This window comes from Oncorhynchus gorbuscha, linkage group LG10 (assembly GCF_021184085.1).
Source record: "Oncorhynchus gorbuscha isolate QuinsamMale2020 ecotype Even-year linkage group LG10, OgorEven_v1.0, whole genome shotgun sequence".
NCBI classification, from domain to species: Eukaryota; Metazoa; Chordata; class Actinopteri; order Salmoniformes; family Salmonidae; genus Oncorhynchus; species Oncorhynchus gorbuscha.
Genome location: NC_060182.1, coordinates 8,754,519 through 8,776,654, shown reverse-complemented (window position 1 = coordinate 8,776,654; position 22,136 = coordinate 8,754,519). Strand labels below are relative to the sequence as shown.

General features: G+C 41.5%; 1 protein-coding gene across 2 annotated transcripts in view; it reads left to right on the top strand.

The window, feature by feature from the left end:
• The first annotated feature begins 733 nt into the window (after positions 1 to 733).
• Positions 734 to 22,136, top strand: part of LOC124045503 (RBBP8 N-terminal-like protein) — a 35,500-nt gene continuing 14,097 nt past the window's right edge. For both annotated transcript variants that reach the window (XM_046364838.1, XM_046364839.1), the window contains exon 1: positions 734 to 884. The gene's annotated coding sequence lies outside the window, so the exon portion shown is untranslated. The remainder of the gene's footprint in view (positions 885 to 22,136) is intronic.

Here is a 22,136-nt window from a genome sequence, read left to right as displayed (position 1 = left end):
CTCAATTATAACTCAATGTTTATAGACCCTGAATTCATGTCATTTTGTGTTGTTTTTAATTTTATTTTTGTTTTATCTCTGCCTCTTTTTAGTTCTGAAACGTAAGAGATAAAAGTTCATGTTGTGTTTGAGTTATCCCTGTGGCTTCTGTCTGCTCTCTAAAGGTTAATAAATCTGGATGGTCCGGTTTTTGCTGGATTTCTGCAGAACCGGAATATCAAGGGAGAACTGGCCTGGGCATCCGTGTTTGTGTTCTCTAGCACCGCTCAGACCTGTTTCCCCTGGGGTGGAGATGGGGGGGGGGCTTTCCCTTGTGTGTATTTCCTCTCTCTCTCTCTCTCTCTCTCTCTCTCTCTCTCTCTCTCTCTCTCTCTCTCTCTCTCTCTCTCTCTCTGTCTCTGTCTCTCTCTCTCTCTCTCTCTCTCTCTCTCTGTCTCTCTCTCTCTCTCTCTCTCTCTCTCTCTCTCTCTCTCTCCTCTCTCTCTCTCTCTCTCTCTCTCTCTCTCTCTCTCTCTCTCTCTCTCTCTCTCTCTCTCTCTCTCTCCCTCTCTCTCTCTCTCTCTCTCTCTCTCTCTCTCTCTCTCTCTCTCTCTCTCTCTCTCTCTCTCTCTGTCTCTCTCTCTCTCTCTCTCTCTCTCTCTCTCTCTCTCTCTCTCTCTCTCTCTCTCTCTCTCTCTCTCTCTCTCTCTCTCTCTCTCTCTCTCTCTCTCTCTCTCTCTCTCTCTCTCTCTCTCTCTCTCACCTTATCCATCTTTATCTCTGGCACTGACCAACCAGCTCTCCAGAGCTAAGGAGGAGTAGAGACAGACTAGACTGCAAGGGATTGACAGACAGAAGGACAGACAGACAGAGTGACGGGTCCTCGTTGGGGACCGGGAAAAAAGGTGAGTGTGCCTGTTGACAGTGTGCAGTGTGTGGTGGGGAGCTGGGGCCTGTAAAGTTTGGGACGGGTTGCTGGGTGGGCCGGTGCCAGGAAGCATGCTGGGCAGGAGAGTCTATTCATTAGCATACAGGAAAGGACTGTTTCCTTATGCGTCCTTCTCATTGAATCCTCGTTAGAACAGGGAATACATAGACAATGGATGGAAATGAGGATTCATCTGTATAATGAAGGACAGGATGATATTCAAATGCGTTATTTACAGTTATATATATATATATATTTATGGTTAATGTTATCTTCTTCCTAACAGCGTCTTGTATGATCATTGATTGAACCACATGGTTGTTTTGAATAACAAAAACAGTATAGTGAAGTGTGCATTTGTTCACATTGAATTTGTCAGACGACGGGTTAATGGTTTGTGGATTAACGGTGCTATAAATCCGTGTGTTGATTTGGGGGCAGAGGAGGTGACAGAACAGGAAAGGAACAGTTTGTTACTATAGCCTGTGTATTTTCTCAGAGCACAGATATTTAACATGTTGTGACAATAACCTACTGTTGGGTCCTATGTCTATTTCCCAACACTGTGTTGTACAGGATTGTAGGATTAAAGGTGGCAATCTGGGATTGCGACCTCCATTTTTTATGTGTGGATAAAACTAACGGAGGGCAGTCCTTACATCGATAACTCTGTCCATAACTATAGGAGTAGTTTAACTTCGCTTCCCTATCCCCTAACTGTTTACCCCCCAAAAAATGGCGGGATGTCCAATCAGTTGTTTTTCCATTCCTGGATTTCCCTCTTTTTTTATTTTATTTTTTACGTCAGGAACAATATAACTGAATCTATATGTCTATTTCTATAGAAAATGTAGCCTTGTCACTTGCTGTCGTTGCATACATGAGTGTCTGTCTGTCATTGTCTAATTTCGGGAAAATGTTGTTCCAATTCTGTGACGGATCAGGCTTTATTCACACAGCACAAGACTGTGGTTTTAAATGTGTGCAACAGATACTTCAGCCACCTCCCTGTATCCTTTCATACGACAACGTTTCCTTTTCTCAGTGTGTTGAGCTCTGCATCTCCTACTTTCTTGTTCAAACATAGTTATGCAGTGCAGAGCTACACAGCTACACAGATACACAGGTGCACAGCTACACAGGTATGCAGCTACACAGGTATGCAGCTACACAGGTATACAGCTACACAGCTACACAGGTACACAGCTACACAGCTACACAGCTACACAGCTACACAGGTATACAGCTACACAGCTACACAGCTACACAGCTACACAGCTACACAGGTATACAGCTACACAGCTACACAGCTACACAGCTACACAGGTATACAGCTACACAGGTACACAGCTACACAGGTATACAGCTACACAGGTATACAGCTACACAGGTATACAGCTACACAGCTACACAGGTATACAGCTACACAGGTATACAGCTACACAGCTACACAGGTATACAGCTACACAGGTATACAGCTACACAGGTATACAGCTATACAGGTATACAGCTACACAGGTATACAGGTATACAGCTACACAGGTATACAGGTATATAGCTACACATCTACACGGGTATACAGCTACACAGGTATACAGCTACACAGCTACACAGGTATACAGCTACACAGCTACACAGGTTTACAGCTACACAGGTATACAGCTACACAGCTACACAGGTATACAGCTACACAGCTACACAGCTACACAGGTATACAGCTACACAGGTATACAGGTATACAGGTATACAGGTATACAGCTACACAGGTATACAGGTATACAGCTACACAGCTACACAGGTTTACAGCTACACAGGTATACAGCTACACAGATACACAGCTACACAGGTATACAGCTACACAGCTACACAGGTATACAGCTACACAGGTATACAGCTACACAGATACACAGGTATACAGCTACACAGCTACACAGGTATACAGCTACACAGCTAAACAGCTACACAGCTACACAGCTACACAGGTATACAGCTACACAGGTATACAGCTACACAGCTACACAGGTATACAGCTACACAGGTATACAGCTACACAGCTACACAGCTACACAGCTACACAGGTATACAGCTACACAGCTACACAGGTACACAGCTACACAGGTATACAGCTACACAGCTACACAGGTATACAGCTACACAGCTACACAGGTATACAGCTACACAGCTACACAGGTATACAGCTACACAGCTACACAGCTACACAGGTATACAGCTACACAGGTATACAGCTACACAGCTACACAGGTATACAGCTACACAGGTATACAGTTACACAGCTACACAGGTATACAGCTACACAGCTACACAGGTATACAGCTACACACCTACACAGGTACACAGCTACACAGGTATACAGCTACACAGCTACACAGGTATACAGCTACACAGCTACACAGGTACACAGCTACACAGGTACACAGCTACACAGCTACACAGCTACACAGGTATACAGTATACAGCTACACAGCTACACAGGTATACAGCTACACAGCTACACAGCTACACAGGTACACAGGTACACAGCTACACAGGTATACAGCTACACAGCTACACAGGTATACAGCTACACAGCTACACAGGTATACAGCTACACAGGTACACAGCTACACAGCTACACAGGTACACAGCTACACAGGAATACAGCTACACAGGTACACAGCTACACAGCTACACAGGTATACAGCTACACAGCTACACAGCTACACAGGTATACAGCTACACAGCTACACAGCTACACAGCTACACAGGTATACAGCTACACAGCTAGAAAAGCTACACAGCTGCACAGCTACACAGCTACACAGCTACACAGCTATACAACTAGAAAAGCTACACAGCTACACAGCTACACAGCTACACAGCTATACAGCTACACAGCTACACAGGTATACAGCTACACAGCTACACAGGTATACAGCTACACAGGTATACAGCTAGAAAAGCTACACAGCTACACAGGTATACAGCTACACAGCTACACAAGTATACAGCGACACAGGTATACAGCTACACAGCTACACAGCTACACAGCTATACAGCTAGAAAAGCTACACAGCTACACAGCTACACAGGTATACAGCTACACAGCTATACAGCTACACAGGTATACAGCTACACAGCTACACAGGTATACAGCTACACAGCTAGAAAAGCTATACAGCAACACAGGTATACAGCTACACAGCTACACAGGTATACAGCTACACAGGTATACAGCAACACAGCTGCACAGCTACACAGGTATACAGCTACACAGCAAAACAGCAACACAGCAAAACAGCTATACAGCTAGAAAAGCTACACAGCAACACAGCTGCACAGCTACACAGCTATACAGCTAGAAAAGCTACACAGCAACACAGATACAAAGCTACACAGATACACAGCTATGCAGCTAAACAGAAAAGCTAGAAAAGCTACACAGCTAGTACCCATTTGTGTTCTATAGGTGTATATACATTTAGACCACTAGGACAGATACAGATACATATATTTGGATATGAGTAATTCAGGTCTATTGATCTGTGAACTCTTTTTAAAAAAAGAGGGGGGAGTAGATTATTGATAACTGAAAATGGACCTCGATCAATCTACAATGTACATGTATGTAATATGTGTGTATGTCACAGTTTGAACTGAGAGCCTGTTAAGCAACACTCTGTGAGCAGGGAAAGGCAGACCGTTGGACAGACAGGTCTTCTCTTGCTTTGCTGCAACATTTGGGACAGTTAAGAGACAACGTATCCCGACATGCTGCTTCTGAGAACAGCTCAGATCAAAAAATGCTTCACGGTGTTTAGAGTGTGTTGACACACCCTCTCACCCTCCCCTTCTATTGGGAATTACGCAGAGACGAGTACAACAAATAATTAAATAGAGAAGAAGGCCTAAGTTAAAACAAATGGTTCATGTTATATTAACTAAAAATGTCCATGGAATAGTGAACAGCATTGATCCTCACAGAACATACTGTACTGCTCCTCTCCTCTAGACATGTTATAGTCTACTGTACTGCTCCACTAGACATGTTATAGTCTACTGTACTGCTCCTCTAGACATGTTATAGTCTACTGTACTGCTCCTCTAGACATGTTATAGTCTACTGTACTGCGCCTCTAGACATGTTATAGTCTACTGTACTGCTCCTCTAGACATGTTATAGTCTACTGTACTGCTCCTCTCCTCTAGACATGTTATAGTCTACTGTACTGCTCCACTAGACATGTTATAGTCTAATATACTGCTCCACTAGACATGTTATAGTCTACTGCTCCTCTCCTCTAGACATGTTATAGTCTACTGTACTGCTCCACTAGACATGTTATAGTCTACTGTACTGCTCCTCTCCTCTAGACATGTTATAGTCTACTGAACTGCTCCTCTAGACATGTTATAGTCTACTGTACTGCTCCTCTCCTCTAGACATGTTATAGTCTACTGTACTGCTCCTCTCCTCTAGACATGTTATAGTCTACTGTACTGCTCCTCTCCTCTAGACATGTTATAGTCTACTGTACTGCTCCTCTAGACATGTTATAGTCTACTGTACTGCTCCTCTCCTCTAGACATGTTATAGTCTACTGTACTGCTCCTCTAGACATGTTATAGTCTACTGTACTGCTCCTCTAGACATGTTATAGTCTACTGTACTGCTCCTCTCCTCTAGACATGTTATAGTCTACTGTACTGCTCCTCTAGACATGTTATAGTCTACTGTACTACTCCACTAGACATGTTATAGTCTACTGTACTGCTCCACTAGACATGTTATAGTCTACTGTACTGCTCCACTAGTCATGTTATAGTCTACTGTACTACTCCTATAGACATGATATAGTCTACTGTACTGTTCCACTAGACATGTTATAGTCTACTGTACTGCTCCTCTAGACATGTTATAGTCTACTGTACTACTCCTATAGACATGATATAGTCTACTGTACTGTTCCACTAGACATGTTATAGTCTACTGTACTGCTCCTCTCCTCTAGACATGTTATAGTCTACTGTACTGCTCGTCTCCTCTAGACATGTTATAGTCTACTGTACTGCTCCTCTCCTCTAGACATGTTATAGTCTACTGTACTGCTCCTCTCCTCTAGACATGTTATAGTCTACTGTACTGCTCCTCTCCTCTAGACATGTTATAGTCTACTGTACTGCTCCTCTCCTCTAGACATGTTATAGTCTAATGTACTGCTCCACTAGACATGTTATAGTCTACTGTACTGCTCCACTAGACATGTTATAGTCTACTGTACTGCTCCTCTCCTCTAGACATGTTATAGTCTAATGTACTGCTCCACTAGACATGTTATAGTCTACTGTACTGCTCCTCTAGACATGTTATAGTCTACTGTACTGCTCCACTAGACATGTTATAGTCTACTGTACTGCTCCTCTCCTCTAGACATGTTGTAGTCTACTGTACTGCTCCACTAGACATGTTATAGTCTACTGTACTGCTCCTCTAGACATGTTATAGTCTACTGTACTGCTCCACTAGACATGTTATAGTCTACTGTACTGCTCCTCTAGTCATGTTATAGTCTACTGTACTACTCCTATAGACATGATATAGTCTACTGTACTGTTCCACTAGACATGTTATAGTCTACTGTACTGCTCCTCTCCTCTAGACATGTTATAGTCTACTGTACTGCTCGTCTCCTCTAGACATGTTATAGTCTAATGTACTGCTCCACTAGACATGTTATAGTCTACTGTACTGCTCCTCTCCTCTAGACATGTTATAGTCTACTGTACTGCTCCTCTCCTCTAGACATGTTATAGTCTACTGTACTGCTCCTCTCCTCTAGACATGTTATAGTCTACTGTACTGCTCCTCTCCTCTAGACATGTTATAGTCTAATGTACTGCTCCACTAGACATGTTATAGTCTACTGTACTGCTCCACTAGACATGTTATAGTCTACTGTACTGCTCCACTAGACATGTTATAGTCTACTGTACTGCTCCTCTCCTCTAGACATGTTATAGTCTAATGTACTGCTCCACTAGACATGTTATAGTATACTGTACTGCTCCTCTAGACATGTTATAGTCTACTGTACTGCTCCACTAGACATGTTATAGTCTACTGTACTGCTCCTCTCCTCTAGACATTTTGTAGTCTACTGTACTGCTCCACTAGACATGTTATAGTCTACTGTACTGCTCCTCTAGACATGTTATAGTCTACTGTACTGCTCCTCTAGACATGTTATAGTCTACTGTACTGCTCCTCTAGACATGTTATAGTCTACTGTACTGCTCCTCTAGACATGTTATAGTCTACTGTACTGCTCCTCTAGACATGTTATAGTCTACTGTAATGCTCCTCTAGACATGTTATAGTCTACTGTACTGCTCCTCTAGACATGTTATAGTCTACTGTACTGCTCCTCTCCTCTAGACATGTTATAGTCTACTGTACTGCTCCACTAGACATGTTATAGTCTACTATACTGTTCCTCTAGACATGTTATAGTCTACTGTAATGCTCCTCTAGACATGTTATAGTCTACTGTACTGCTCCACTAGACATGTTATAGTCTACTGTACTGCTCCACTAGACATGTTATAGTCTACTGCTCCTCTCCTCTAGACATGTTATAGTCTACTGTACTGCTCCACTAGACATGTTATAGTCTACTGTACTGCTCCTCTCCTCTAGACATGTTATAGTCTACTGAACTGCTCCTCTAGACATGTTATAGTCTACTGTACTGCTCCTCTCCTCTAGACATGTTATAGTCTACTGTACTGCTCCTCTAGACATGTTATAGTCTACTGTATTGCTCCTCTCCTCTAGACATGTTATAGTCTACTGTACTACTCCTCTAGACATGTTATAGTCTACTGTACTGCTCCTCTAGACATGTTATAGTCTACTGTACTGCTCCTCTCCTCTAGACATGTTATAGTCTACTGTACTGCTCCACTAGACATGTTATAGTCTACTGTACTGCTCCTCTCCTCTAGACATGTTATAGTCTACTGTACTGCTCCTCTAGACATGTTATAGTCTACTGTACTGCTCCTCTCCTCTAGACATGTTATAGTCTAATGTACTGCTCATCTAGACATGTTATAGTCTACTGTACTGCTCCTCTAGACATGTTATAGTCTACTGTACTGCTCCTCTCCTCTAGACATGTTATAGTCTAATGTACTGCTCATCTAGACATGTTATAGTCTACTGTACTGCTCCTCTAGACATGTTATAGTCTACTGTACTGCTCCTCTAGACATGTTATAGTCTAATGTACTGCTCCACTAGACATGTTATACTCTACTGTACTGCTCCACTAGACATGTTATAGTCTACTGTACTGCTCCTCTAGACATGTAATAGTCTACTGCTCCTCTCCTCTAGACATGTTATAGTCTACTGTACTGCTCCTCCTCCAAACATGTTATAGTCTACTGTACTGCTCCTCTAGACATGTTATAGTCTACTGTACTGCTCCAATCCTCTAGACATGTTATAGTCTACTGTACTGCTCCAATAGACATGTTATAGTCTACTGTACTGCTCCAGTAGACATGGTGTAGTCTACTGTACTGCTACTCTAGACATGTTATAGTCTACTGTACTGCTCCTCTCCTCTAGACATGTTATAGTCTACTGTACTGCTCCTCTACAGATGTTATAGTCTACTGTATTGCTCCTCTCCTCTAGACATGTTATAGTCTACTGTACTACTCCTCTAGACATGTTATAGTCTACTGTACTGCTCCTCTAGACATGTTATAGTCTACTGTACTGCTCCTCTCCTCTAGACATGTTATAGTCTACTGTACTGCTCCACTAGACATGTTATAGTCTACTGTACTGCTCCTCTCCTCTAGACATGTTATAGTCTACTGTACTGCTCCTCTAGACATGTTATAGTCTACTGTACTGCTCCTCTCCACTAGACATGTTATAGTCTACTGTACTGCTCCACTAGACATGTTATAGTCTACTGTACTGCTCCTCTAGACATGTAATAGTCTACTGCTCCTCTCCTCTAGACATGTTATAGTCTACTGTACTGCTCCTCCTCCAAACATGTTATAGTCTACTGTACTGCTCCTCTAGACATGTTATAGTCTACTGTACTGCTCCAATAGACATGTTATAGTCTACTGTACTGCTCCAGTAGACATGGTGTAGTCTACTGTACTGCTACTCTAGACATGTTATAGTCTACTGTACTGCTCCTCTCCTCTAGACATGTTATAGTCTACTGTACTGCTCCTCTACAGATGTTATAGTCTACTGTACTGCTCCTCTCCTCTAGACATGTTATAGTCTACTGTACTGCTCCTCTCCTCTAGACATGTTATAGTCTACTGTACTGCTCCTCTCCTCTAGACATGTTATAGTCTACCGTAATGCTCCTCTAGACATGTTATAGTCTACTGTACTGCTCCTCTAGACATTTTATAGTCTACTGTACTGCTCCTCTCCTCTAGACATGTTATAGTCTACTGTACTGCTCCACTAAACATGTTATAGTCTACTGTACTGCTCCACTATACATGTTATAGTCTACTGTATTGCTCCACTCCTCTAGACATGTTATAGTCTACTGTACTGCTCCACTAGACATGTTATAGTCTACTGTACTGCTCCACTAGACATGTTATAGTCTACTGTACTGCTCCTCTCCTCTAGACATGTTATAGTCTACTGTACTGCTCATCTAGACATGTTATAGTCTACTGTATTGCTCCTCTCCTCTAGACATGTTATAGTCTACTGTACTGCTCCTCTAGAAATGTTATAGTCTAATGTACTGCTCCAATCCTCTAGACATGTTATAGTCTACTGTACTGCTCCTCTAGACATGTTATACTCTACTGTACTGCTCCTCTCCTCTAGACATGTTATAGTCTACTGTACTGCTCCTCTCTTCTAGACATGTTATAGTCTACTGTAATGCTCCTCTACACATGTTATAGTCTACTGAACTGCTCCTCTAGACACTTTATAGTCTACTGTACTGCTCCTCTCCTCTAGACATGTTATAGTCTACTGTACTGCTCCACTAGACATGTTATAGTCTACTGTACTGATCCACTAAACATGGTATAGTCTACTGTACTGCTCCACTATACATGTTATAGTCTACTGTACTGCTCCACTCCTCTAGACATGTTATAGTCTATTGTACTGCTCCACTAGACATGTTATAGTCTACTGTACTGCTCCACTAGACATGTTATAGTATACTGTACTGCTCCTCTCCTCTAGACATGTTATAGTCTACTGTACTGCTCCTCTAGACATGTTATAGTCTACTGTACTGCTCCTCTAGACATGTTATAGTCTACTGTACTGCTCCTCTCCTCTAGACATGTTATAGTCTACTGTACTGCTCCTCTAGACATGTTATAGTCTACTGTACTGCTCCTCTCCACTAGACATGTTATAGTCTACTGTACTGCTCCACTAGACATGTTATAGTCTACTGTACTGCTCCTCTAGACATGTAATAGTCCACTGCTCCTCTCCTCTAGACATGTTATAGTCTACTGTACTGCTCCTCTAGACATTTTATAGTCTACTGTACTGCTCCTCTAGACATGTTATAGTCTACTGTACTGCTCCAATCCTCTAGACATGTTATAGTCTACTGTACTGCTCCAATAGACATGTTATAGTCTACTGTACTGCTCCAGTAGACATGGTGTAGTCTACTGTACTGCTACTCTAGACATGTTATAGTCTACTGTACTGCTCCTCTCCTCTAGACATGTTATAGTCTACTGTACTGCTCCTCTACAGATGTTATAGTCTACTGTACTGCTCCTCTCCTCTAGACATGTTATAGTCTACTGTACTGCTCCTCTCCACTAGACATGTTATAGTCTACTGTACTGCTCCTCTCCTCTAGACATGTTATAGTCTACCGTAATGCTCCTCTAGACATGTTATAGTCTACTGTACTGCTCCTCTAGACATTTTATAGTCTACTGTACTGCTCCTCTCCTCTAGACATGTTATAGTCTACTGTACTGCTCCACTAAACATGTTATAGTCTACTGTACTGCTCCACTATACATGTTATAGTCTACTGTATTGCTCCACTCCTCTAGACATGTTATAGTCTACTGTACTGCTCCACTAGACATGTTATAGTCTACTGTACTGCTCCACTAGACATGTTATAGTCTACTGTACTGCTCCACTAGACATGTTATAGTCTACTGTACTGCTCCACTAGACATGTTATAGTCTACTGTACTGCTCCTCTCCTCTAGACATGTTATAGTCTACTGTACTGCTCATCTAGACATGTTATAGTCTACTGTATTGCTCCTCTCCTCTAGACATGTTATAGTCTACTGTACTGCTCCTCTAGAAATGTTATAGTCTAATGTACTACTCCAATCCTCTAGACATGTTATAGTCTACTGTACTGCTCCTCTAGACATGTTATACTCTACTGTACTGCTCCTCTCCTCTAGACATGTTATAGTCTACTGTACTGCTCCTCTCCTCTAGACATGTTATAGTCTACTGAACTGCTCCTCTAGACACTTTATAGTCTACTGTACTGCTCCTCTCCTCTAGACATGTTATAGTCTACTGTACTGCTCCACTAGACATGTTATAGTCTACTGTACTGATCCACTAAACATGGTATAGTCTACTGTACTGCTCCACTATACATGTTATAGTCTACTGTACTGCTCCACTCCTCTAGACATGTTATAGTCTATTGTACTGCTCCACTAGACATGTTATAGTCTACTGTACTGCTCCACTAGACATGTTATAGTATACTGTACTGCTCCTCTCCTCTAGACATGTTATAGTCTACTGTACTGCTCCTCTAGACATGTTATAGTCTACTGTACTGCTCCTCTAGACATGTTATAGTCTACTGTACTGCTCCTCTTGACATGTTATAGTCTACTGTACTGCTCCTCTTGACATGTTATAGTCTACTGTACTGCTCCTCTAGACATGTTATAGTCTACTGTACTGCTCCTCTCCATGACATGTTATAGTCTACTGTACTGCTCCTCTAGACATGTTATAGTCTACTGTACTGCTCCTCTAGACATGTTATAGTCTACTGTACTGCTCCTCTCCTCTAGACATGTTATAGTCTAATGTACTGCTCCACTAGACATGTTATAGTCTACTTTACTGCTCCTCTAGACATGTTATAGTCTACTGTATTGCTCCTCTCCTCTAGACATGTTATAGTCTACTGTACTGCTCCTCTAGACATGTTATAGTCTACTGTACTGCTCCTCTTGACATGTTATCGTCTACTGTACTGCTCCTCTTGACATGTTATAGTCTACTGTACTGCTCCTCTAGACATGTTATAGTCTACTGTACTGCTCCTCTAGACATGTTATAGTCTACTGTACTGCTCCTCTAGACATGTTATAGTCTACTGTACTGCTCCTCTAGACATGTTATAGTCTACTGTACTGCTCCTCTAGACATGTTATAGTCTACTGTACTGCTCCTCTCCTCTAGACATGTTATAGTCTACTGTACTGCTCCACTAGACATGTTATAGTCTACTGTACTGCTCCTCTAGACATGTACTAGTCTACTGTACTGCTCCACTAGACATGTTATAGTCTACTGTACTGCTCCACTAGACATGGTATAGTCTACTGTACTGCTCCACTAGACATGTTGTAGTCTACTGTACTGCTCCACTAGACATGTTATAGTCTACTGTACTGCTCCTCTAGACATGTTATAGTCTACTGTACTGCTCCTCTCCTCTAGACATGTTATAGTCTACTGTACTGCTCCACTAGACATGTTATAGTCTACTGTACTGCTCCTCTCCTCTAGACATGTTATAGTCTACTGTACTGCTCCTCTAGACATGTTATAGTCTACTGTACTGCTCCTCTCCACTAGACATGTTATAGTCTACTGTACTGCTCCACTAGACATGTTATAGTCTACTGTACTGCTCCTCTAGACATGTTATAGTCTACTGCTGCTCCTCCTCTAGACATGTTATAGTCTACTGTACTGCTCCTCCTCCAAACATGTTATAGTCTACTGTACTGCTCCTCTAGACATGTTATAGTCTACTGTACTGCTCCAATAGACATGTTATAGTCTACTGTACTGCTCCAGTAGACATGGTGTAGTCTACTGTACTGCTCCACTAGACATGTTATAGTCTACTGTACTGCTCCTCTCCTCTAGACATGTTATAGTCTACTGTACTGCTCCTCTAGAGATGTTATAGTCTACTGTACTGCTCCTCTCCTCTAGACATGTTATAGTCTACTGTACTGCTCCTCTCCTCTAGACATGTTATAGTCTACTGTACTGCTCCTCTCCTCTAGACATGTTATAGTCTACTGTACTGCTCCTCTAGACATGTTATAGTCTACTGTACTGCTCCTCTAGACATTTTATAGTCTACTGTACTGCTCCTCTCCTCTAGACATGTTATAGTCTACTGTACTGCTCCACTAAACATGTTATAGTCTACTGTACTGCTCCACTATACATGTTATAGTCTACTGTATTGCTCCACTCCTCTAGACATGTTATAGTCTACTGTACTGCTCCACTAGACATGTTATAGTCTACTGTACTGCTCCACTAGACATGTTATAGTCTACTGTACTGCTCCTCTCCTCTAGACATGTTATAGTCTACTGTACTGCTCATCTAGACATGTTATAGTCTACTGTACTGCTCCTCTCCTCTAGACATGTTATAGTCTACTGTACTGCTCCTCTAGAAATGTTATAGTCTAATGTACTGCTGTTATAGTCAATCCTCTAGACATGTTATAGTCTACTGTACTGCTCCTCTAGACATGTTATACTCTACTGTACTGCTCCTCTCCTCTAGACATGTTATAGTCTACTGTACTGCTCCTCTCTTCTAGACATGTTATAGTCTACTGTACTGCTCCTCTACACATGTTATAGTCTACTGAACTGCTCCTCTAGACATGTTATAGTCTACTGTACTGCTCCTCTCCTCTAGACATGTTATAGTCTACTGTACTGCTCCACTAGACATGTTATAGTCTACTGTACTGATCCACTAAACATGGTATAGTCTACTGTACTGCTCCACTATGTTATAGTCTACTGTACTGCTCCACTCCTCTAGACATGTTATAGTCTACTGTACTGCTCCACTAGACATGTTATAGTCTACTGTACTGCTCCACTAGACATGTTATAGTATACTGTACTGCTCCTCTCCTCTAGACATGTTATAGTCTACTGTACTGCTCCTCTAGACATGTTATAGTCTACTGTACTGCTCCTCTAGACATGTTATAGTCTACTGTACTGCTCCTCTCCTAGACATGTTATAGTCTACTGTACTGCTCCTCTAGACATGTTATAGTCTACTGTACTGCTCCTCTCCACTAGACATGTTATAGTCTACTGTACTGCTCCACTAGACATGTTATAGTCTACTGTACTGCTCCTCTAGACATGTAATAGTCCACTGCTCCTCTCCTCTAGACATGTTATAGTCTACTGTACTGCTCCTCTAGACATGTTATAGTCTACTGTACTGCTCCTCTAGACATGTTATAGTCTACTGTACTGCTCCAATCCTCTAGACATGTTATAGTCTACTGTACTGCTCCAATAGACATGTTATAGTCTACTGTACTGCTCCAGTAGACATGGTATAGTCTACTGTACTGCTCTCTAGACATGTTATAGTCTACTGTACTGCTCCTCTAGACATGTTATAGTCTACTGTACTGCTCCTCTACAGACATGTTATAGTCTACTGTACTGCTCCTCTCCTCTAGACATGTTATAGTCTACTGTACTGCTCCTCTCCACTAGACATGTTATAGTCTACTGTACTGCTCCTCTCCTCTAGACATGTTATAGTCTACTAATGCTCCTCTAGACATGTTATAGTCTACTGTACTGCTCCTCTAGACATGTTATAGTCTACTGTACTGCTCCTCTCCTCTAGACATGTTATAGTCTACTGTACTGCTCCACTAAACATGTTATAGTCTACTGTACTGCTCCACTATACATGTTATAGTCTACTGTATTGCTCCACTCCTCTAGACATGTTATAGTCTACTGTACTGCTCCACTAGACATGTTATAGTCTACTGTACTGACATGTTATAGTCTACTGTACTGCTCCACTAGACATGTTATAGTCTACTGTACTGCTCCACTAGACATGTTATAGTCTACTGTACTGCTCCTCTCATGTTATAGTCTACTGTAGACATGTTATAGTCTACTGTACTGCTCCTCTAGACATGTTATAGTCTACTGTACTGCTCTCCTCTAGACATGTTATAGTCTACTGTACTGCTCCTCTAGACATGTTATAGTCTACTGTACTGCTCCTCTCTAGACATGTTATAGTCTACTGTACTGCTCCTCTAGACATGTTATAGTCTACTGTACTGCTCCTCTCCTCTAGACATGTTATAGTCTACTGTACTGCTCCTCCCTCTAGACATGTTATAGTCTACTGAACTGCTCCTCTAGACATTTATAGTCTACTGTACTGCTCCTCTCCTCTAGACATGTTATAGTCTACTGTACTGCTCCACTAGACATGTTATAGTCTACTGTACTGATCCACTAAACATGTTATAGTCTACTGTACTGCTCCACTATACATGTTATAGTCTACTGTACTGCTCCACTCCTCTAGACATGTTATAGTCTACTGTACTGCTCCACTAGACATGTTATAGTCTACTGTACTGCTCCACTAGACATGTTATAGTCTACTGTACTGCTCCACTCCTCTAGACATGTTATAGTCTACTGTACTGCTCCTCTAGACATGTTATAGTCTACTGTACTGCTCCTCTAGACATGTTATAGTCTACTGTACTGCTCCTCTTGACATGTTATAGTCTACTGTACTCTCCTCTTGACATGTTATAGTCTACTGTACTGCTCCTCTAGACATGTTATAGTCTACTGTACTGCTCCTCTTGACATGTTATAGTCTACTGTACTGCTCCTCTAGACATGTTATAGTCTACTGTACTGCTCCTCTAGACATGTTATAGTCTACTGTACTGCTCCTCTCCTCTAGACATGTTATAGTCTACTGTACTGCTCCTCTAGACATGTTATAGTCTACTGTACTGCTCCTCTTGACATGTTATAGTCTACTGTACTGCTCCTCTAGACATGTTATAGTCTACTGTACTGCTCCTCTAGACATGTTATAGTCTACTGTACTGCTCCTCTAGACATGTTATAGTCTACTGTACTGCTCCTCTAGACATGTTATAGTCTACTGTACTGCTCCTCTAGACATGTTATAGTCTACTGTACTGCTCCTCTAGACATGTTATAGTCTACTGTACTGCTCCTCTCCTCTAGACATGTTATAGTCTACTGTACTGCTCCACTAGACATGTTATAGTCTACTGTACTGCTCCTCTAGACATGTACTAGTCTACTGTACTGCTCCACTAGACATGTTATAGTCTACTGTACTGCTCCACTAGACATGGTATAGTCTACTGTACTGCTCCACTAGACATGTTGTAGTCTACTGTACTGCTCCACTAGACATGTTATAGTCTACTGTACTGCTCCTCTAGACATGTTATAGTCTACTGTACTGCTACTCTAGACATGTTATAGTCTACTGTACTGCTCCTCTCCTCTAGACATGTTAAAGTCTACTGTACTGCTCCTCTAGACATGGTATAGTCTACTGTACTGCTCCTCTCCTCTAGACATGTTAAAGTCTACTGTACTGCTCCTCTAGACATGTTAAAGTCTACTGTACTGCTCCTCTACAGATGTTATAGTCTACTGTACTGCTCCTTTCCTCTAGACATGTTATAGTCTACTGTACTGCTCCTCTCCTCTAGACATGTTATAGTCTACTGTACTGCTCCTCTAGACATGTTATAGTCTACTGTACTGCTCCTCTACAGATGTTATAGTCTACTGTACTGCTCCTCTCCTCTAGACATGTTATAGTCTACTGTACTGCTCCTCTCCTCTAGACATGTCATAGTCTACTGTACTGCTGCCCTCCTCTAGACATGTTATAGTCTACTGTACTGCTCCTCTACAGATGTTATAGTCTACTGTACTGCTCCTCTAGACATGTTATAGTCTACTGTACTGCTCCTCTAGACATGTTATAGTCTACTGTACTGCTCCTCTAATCATGTCATAGTCTACTGTACTGCTCCTCTCCACTAGACATGTTATAGTCTACTGTACTGCTCCTCTCCTCTAGACATGTTATAGTCTACTGTACTGCTCCACTAGACATGTTATAGTCTACTGTACTGCTCCTCTATACATGTTATAGTCTACTGTACTGCTCCACTAGACATGTTATAGTCTACTGTACTGCTCCACTAGACATGTTGTAGTCTACTGTACTGCTCCACTAGACATGTTATAGTCTACTGTACTGCTCCTCTAAACATGTTATAGTCTACTGTACTGCTCCTCTAGACATGTTATAGTCTACTGTACTGCTCCTCTCCTCTAGACATGTTATAGTCTACTGTACTGCTCCTCTAGACATGTTATAGTCTACTGTATTGCTCCTCTCCTCTAGACATGTTATAGTCTACTGTACTGCTCTTCTAGACATGTTATAGTCTACTATACTGCTCCACAAGACATGTTATAGTCTACTGTACTGCTCCTCTAAACATGTTATAGTCTACTGTACTGCTCCTCTAGACATGTTATAGTCTACTGTACTGCTCCTCTCCTCTAGACATGTTATAGTCTACTGTACTGCTCCTCTAAACATGTTATAGTCTACTGTACTGCTCCTCTAGACATGTTATAGTCTACTGTACTGCTCCTCTAGACATGTTATAGTCTACTGTACTGCTCCTCTCCTCTAGACATGTTATAGTCTACTGTACTGCTCCACTAGACATGTTATAGTCTACTGTACTGCTCCACTAGACATGTTATAGTCTACTGTACTGCTCCACTAGACATGTTATAGTCTACTGTACTGCTCCACTAGACATGTTATAGTCTACTGTACTGCTCCTCTCCTCTAGACATGTTATAGTCTACTGTACTGCTCATCTAGACATGTTATAGTCTACTGTATTGCTCCTCTCCTCTAGACATGTTATAGTCTACTGTACTGCTCCTCTAGAAATGTTATAGTCTAATGTACTACTCCAATCCTCTAGACATGTTATAGTCTACTGTACTGCTCCTCTAGACATGTTATAGTCTACTGTACTGCTCCTCTCCTCTAGACATGTTATAGTCTACTGTACTGCTCCTCTCCTCTAGACATGTTATAGTCTACTGAACTGCTCCTCTAGACACTTTATAGTCTACTGTACTGCTCCTCTCCTCTAGACATGTTATAGTCTACTGTACTGCTCCACTAGACATGTTATAGTCTACTGTACTGATCCACTAAACATGGTATAGTCTACTGTACTGCTCCACTATACATGTTATAGTCTACTGTACTGCTCCACTCCTCTAGACATGTTATAGTCTATTGTACTGCTCCACTAGACATGTTATAGTCTACTGTACTGCTCCACTAGACATGTTATAGTCTACTGTACTGCTCCTCTCCTCTAGACATGTTATAGTCTACTGTACTGCTCCTCTAGACATGTTATAGTCTACTGTACTGCTCCTCTAGACATGTTATAGTCTACTGTACTGCTCCTCTTGACATGTTATAGTCTACTGTACTGCTCCTCTTGACATGTTATAGTCTACTGTACTGCTCCTCTAGACATGTTATAGTCTACTGTACTGCTCCTCTTGACATGTTATAGTCTACTGTACTGCTCCTCTAGACATGTTATAGTCTACTGTACTGCTCCTCTAGACATGTTATAGTCTACTGTACTGCTCCTCTCCTCTAGACATGTTATAGTCTAATGTACTGCTCCACTAGACATGTTATAGTCTACTTTACTGCTCCTCTAGACATGTTATAGTCTACTGTATTGCTCCTCTCCTCTAGACATGTTATAGTCTACTGTACTGCTCCTCTAGACATGTTATAGTCTACTGTACTGCTCCTCTTGACATGTTATAGTCTACTGTACTGCTCCTCTTGACATGTTATAGTCTACTGTACTGCTCCTCTAAACATGTTATAGTCTACTGTACTGCTCCTCTAGACATGTTATAGTCTACTGTACTGCTCCTCTCCTCTAGACATGTTATAGTCTACTGTACTGCTCCTCTAGACATGTTATAGTCTACTGTATTGCTCCTCTCCTCTAGACATGTTATAGTCTACTGTACTGCTCCTAGACATGTTATAGTCTACTATACTGCTCCACAAGACATGTTATAGTCTACTGTACTGCTCCTCTAAACATGTTATAGTCTACTGTACTGCTCCTCTAGACATGTTATAGTCTACTGTACTGCTCCTCTCTAGACATGTTATAGTCTACTGTACTGCTCCTCTAAACATGTTATAGTCTACTGTACTGCTCCTCTAGACATGTTATAGTCTACTGTACTGCTCCTCTAGACATGTTATAGTCTACTGTACTGCTCCTCTCCTCTAGACATGTTATAGTCTACTGTACTGCTCCACTAGACATGTTATAGTCTACTGTACTGCTCCACTAGACATGTTATAGTCTACTGTACTGCTCCACTAGACATGTTATAGTCTACTGTACTGCTCCACTAGACATGTTATAGTCTACTGTACTGCTCCTCTCCTCTAGACATGTTATAGTCTACTGTACTGCTCATCTAGACATGTTATAGTCTACTGTACTGCTCCTCTCCTCTAGACATGTTATAGTCTACTGTACTGCTCCTCTAGAAATGTTATAGTCTAATGTACTACTCCAATCCTCTAGACATGTTATAGTCTACTGTACTGCTCCTCTAGACATGTTATAGTCTACTGTACTGCTCCTCTCCTCTAGACATGTTATAGTCTACTGTACTGCTCCTCTCCTCTAGACATGTTATAGTCTACTGTACTGCTCCTCTAGACATTTATAGTCTACTGTACTGCTCCTCTCCTCTAGACATGTTATAGTCTACTGTACTGCTCCACTAGACATGTTATAGTCTACTGTACTGCTCCACTAAACATGGTATAGTCTACTGTACTGCTCCACTAGACATGTTATAGTCTACTGTACTGCTCCACTCCTCTAGACATGTTATAGTCTATTGTACTGCTCCACTAGACATGTTATAGTCTACTGTACTGCTCCACTAGACATGTTATAGTATACTGTACTGCTCCTCTCCTCTAGACATGTTATAGTCTACTGTACTGCTCCTCTAGACATGTTATAGTCTACTGTACTGCTCCTCTAGACATGTTATAGTCTACTGTACTGCTCCTCTTGACATGTTATAGTCTACTGTACTGCTCCTCTTGACATGTTATAGTCTACTGTACTGCTCCTCTAGACATGTTATAGTCTACTGTACTGCTCCTCTTGACATGTTATAGTCTACTGTACTGCTCCTCTAGACATGTTATAGTCTACTGTACTGCTCCTCTAGACATGTTATAGTCTACTGTACTGCTCCTCTCCTCTAGACATGTTATAGTCTAATGTACTGCTCCACTAGACATGTTATAGTCTACTGTACTGCTCCTCTAGACATGTTATAGTCTACTGTACTGCTCCTCTCCTCTAGACATGTTATAGTCTACTGTACTGCTCCTCTAGACATGTTATAGTCTACTGTACTGCTCCTCTAGACATGTTATAGTCTACTGTACTGCTCCTCTAGACATGTTATAGTCTACTGTACTGCTCCTCTAAACATGTTATAGTCTACTGTACTGCTCCTCTAGACATGTTATAGTCTACTGTACTGCTCCTCTCCTCTAGACATGTTATAGTCTACTGTACTGCTCCTCTAGACATGTTATAGTCTACTGTATTGCTCCTCTCCTCTAGACATGTTATAGTCTACTGTACTGCTCTTCTAGACATGTTATAGTCTACTATACTGCTCCACAAGACATGTTATAGTCTACTGTACTGCTCCTCTAAACATGTTATAGTCTACTGTACTGCTCCTCTAGACATGTTATAGTCTACTGTACTGCTCCTCTCCTCTAGACATGTTATAGTCTACTGTACTGCTCCTCTAAACATGTTATAGTCTACTGTACTGCTCCTCTAGACATGTTATAGTCTACTGTACTGCTCCTCTAGACATGTTATAGTCTACTGTACTGCTCCTCTCCTCTAGACATGTTATAGTCTACTGTACTGCTCCACTAGACATGTTATAGTCTACTGTACTGCTCCACTAGACATGTTATAGTCTACTGTACTGCTCCACTAGACATGTTATAGTCTACTGTACTGCTCCACTAGACATGTTATAGTCTACTGTACTGCTCCTCTCCTCTAGACATGTTATAGTCTACTGTACTGCTCATCTAGACATGTTATAGTCTACTGTATTGCTCCTCTCCTCTAGACATGTTATAGTCTACTGTACTGCTCCTCTAGAAATGTTATAGTCTAATGTACTACTCCAATCCTCTAGACATGTTATAGTCTACTGTACTGCTCCTCTAGACATGTTATACTCTACTGTACTGCTCCTCTCCTCTAGACATGTTATAGTCTACTGTACTGCTCCTCTCCTCTAGACATGTTATAGTCTACTGAACTGCTCCTCTAGACACTTTATAGTCTACTGTACTGCTCCTCTCCTCTAGACATGTTATAGTCTACTGTACTGCTCCACTAGACATGTTATAGTCTACTGTACTGATCCACTAAACATGGTATAGTCTACTGTACTGCTCCACTATACATGTTATAGTCTACTGTACTGCTCCACTCCTCTAGACATGTTATAGTCTATTGTACTGCTCCACTAGACATGTTATAGTCTACTGTACTGCTCCACTAGACATGTTATAGTATACTGTACTGCTCCTCTCCTCTAGACATGTTATAGTCTACTGTACTGCTCCTCTAGACATGTTATAGTCTACTGTACTGCTCCTCTAGACATGTTATAGTCTACTGTACTGCTCCTCTTGACATGTTATAGTCTACTGTACTGCTCCTCTTGACATGTTATAGTCTACTGTACTGCTCCTCTAGACATGTTATAGTCTACTGTACTGCTCCTCTTGACATGTTATAGTCTACTGTACTGCTCCTCTAGACATGTTATAGTCTACTGTACTGCTCCTCTAGACATGTTATAGTCTACTGTACTGCTCCTCTCCTCTAGACATGTTATAGTCTAATGTACT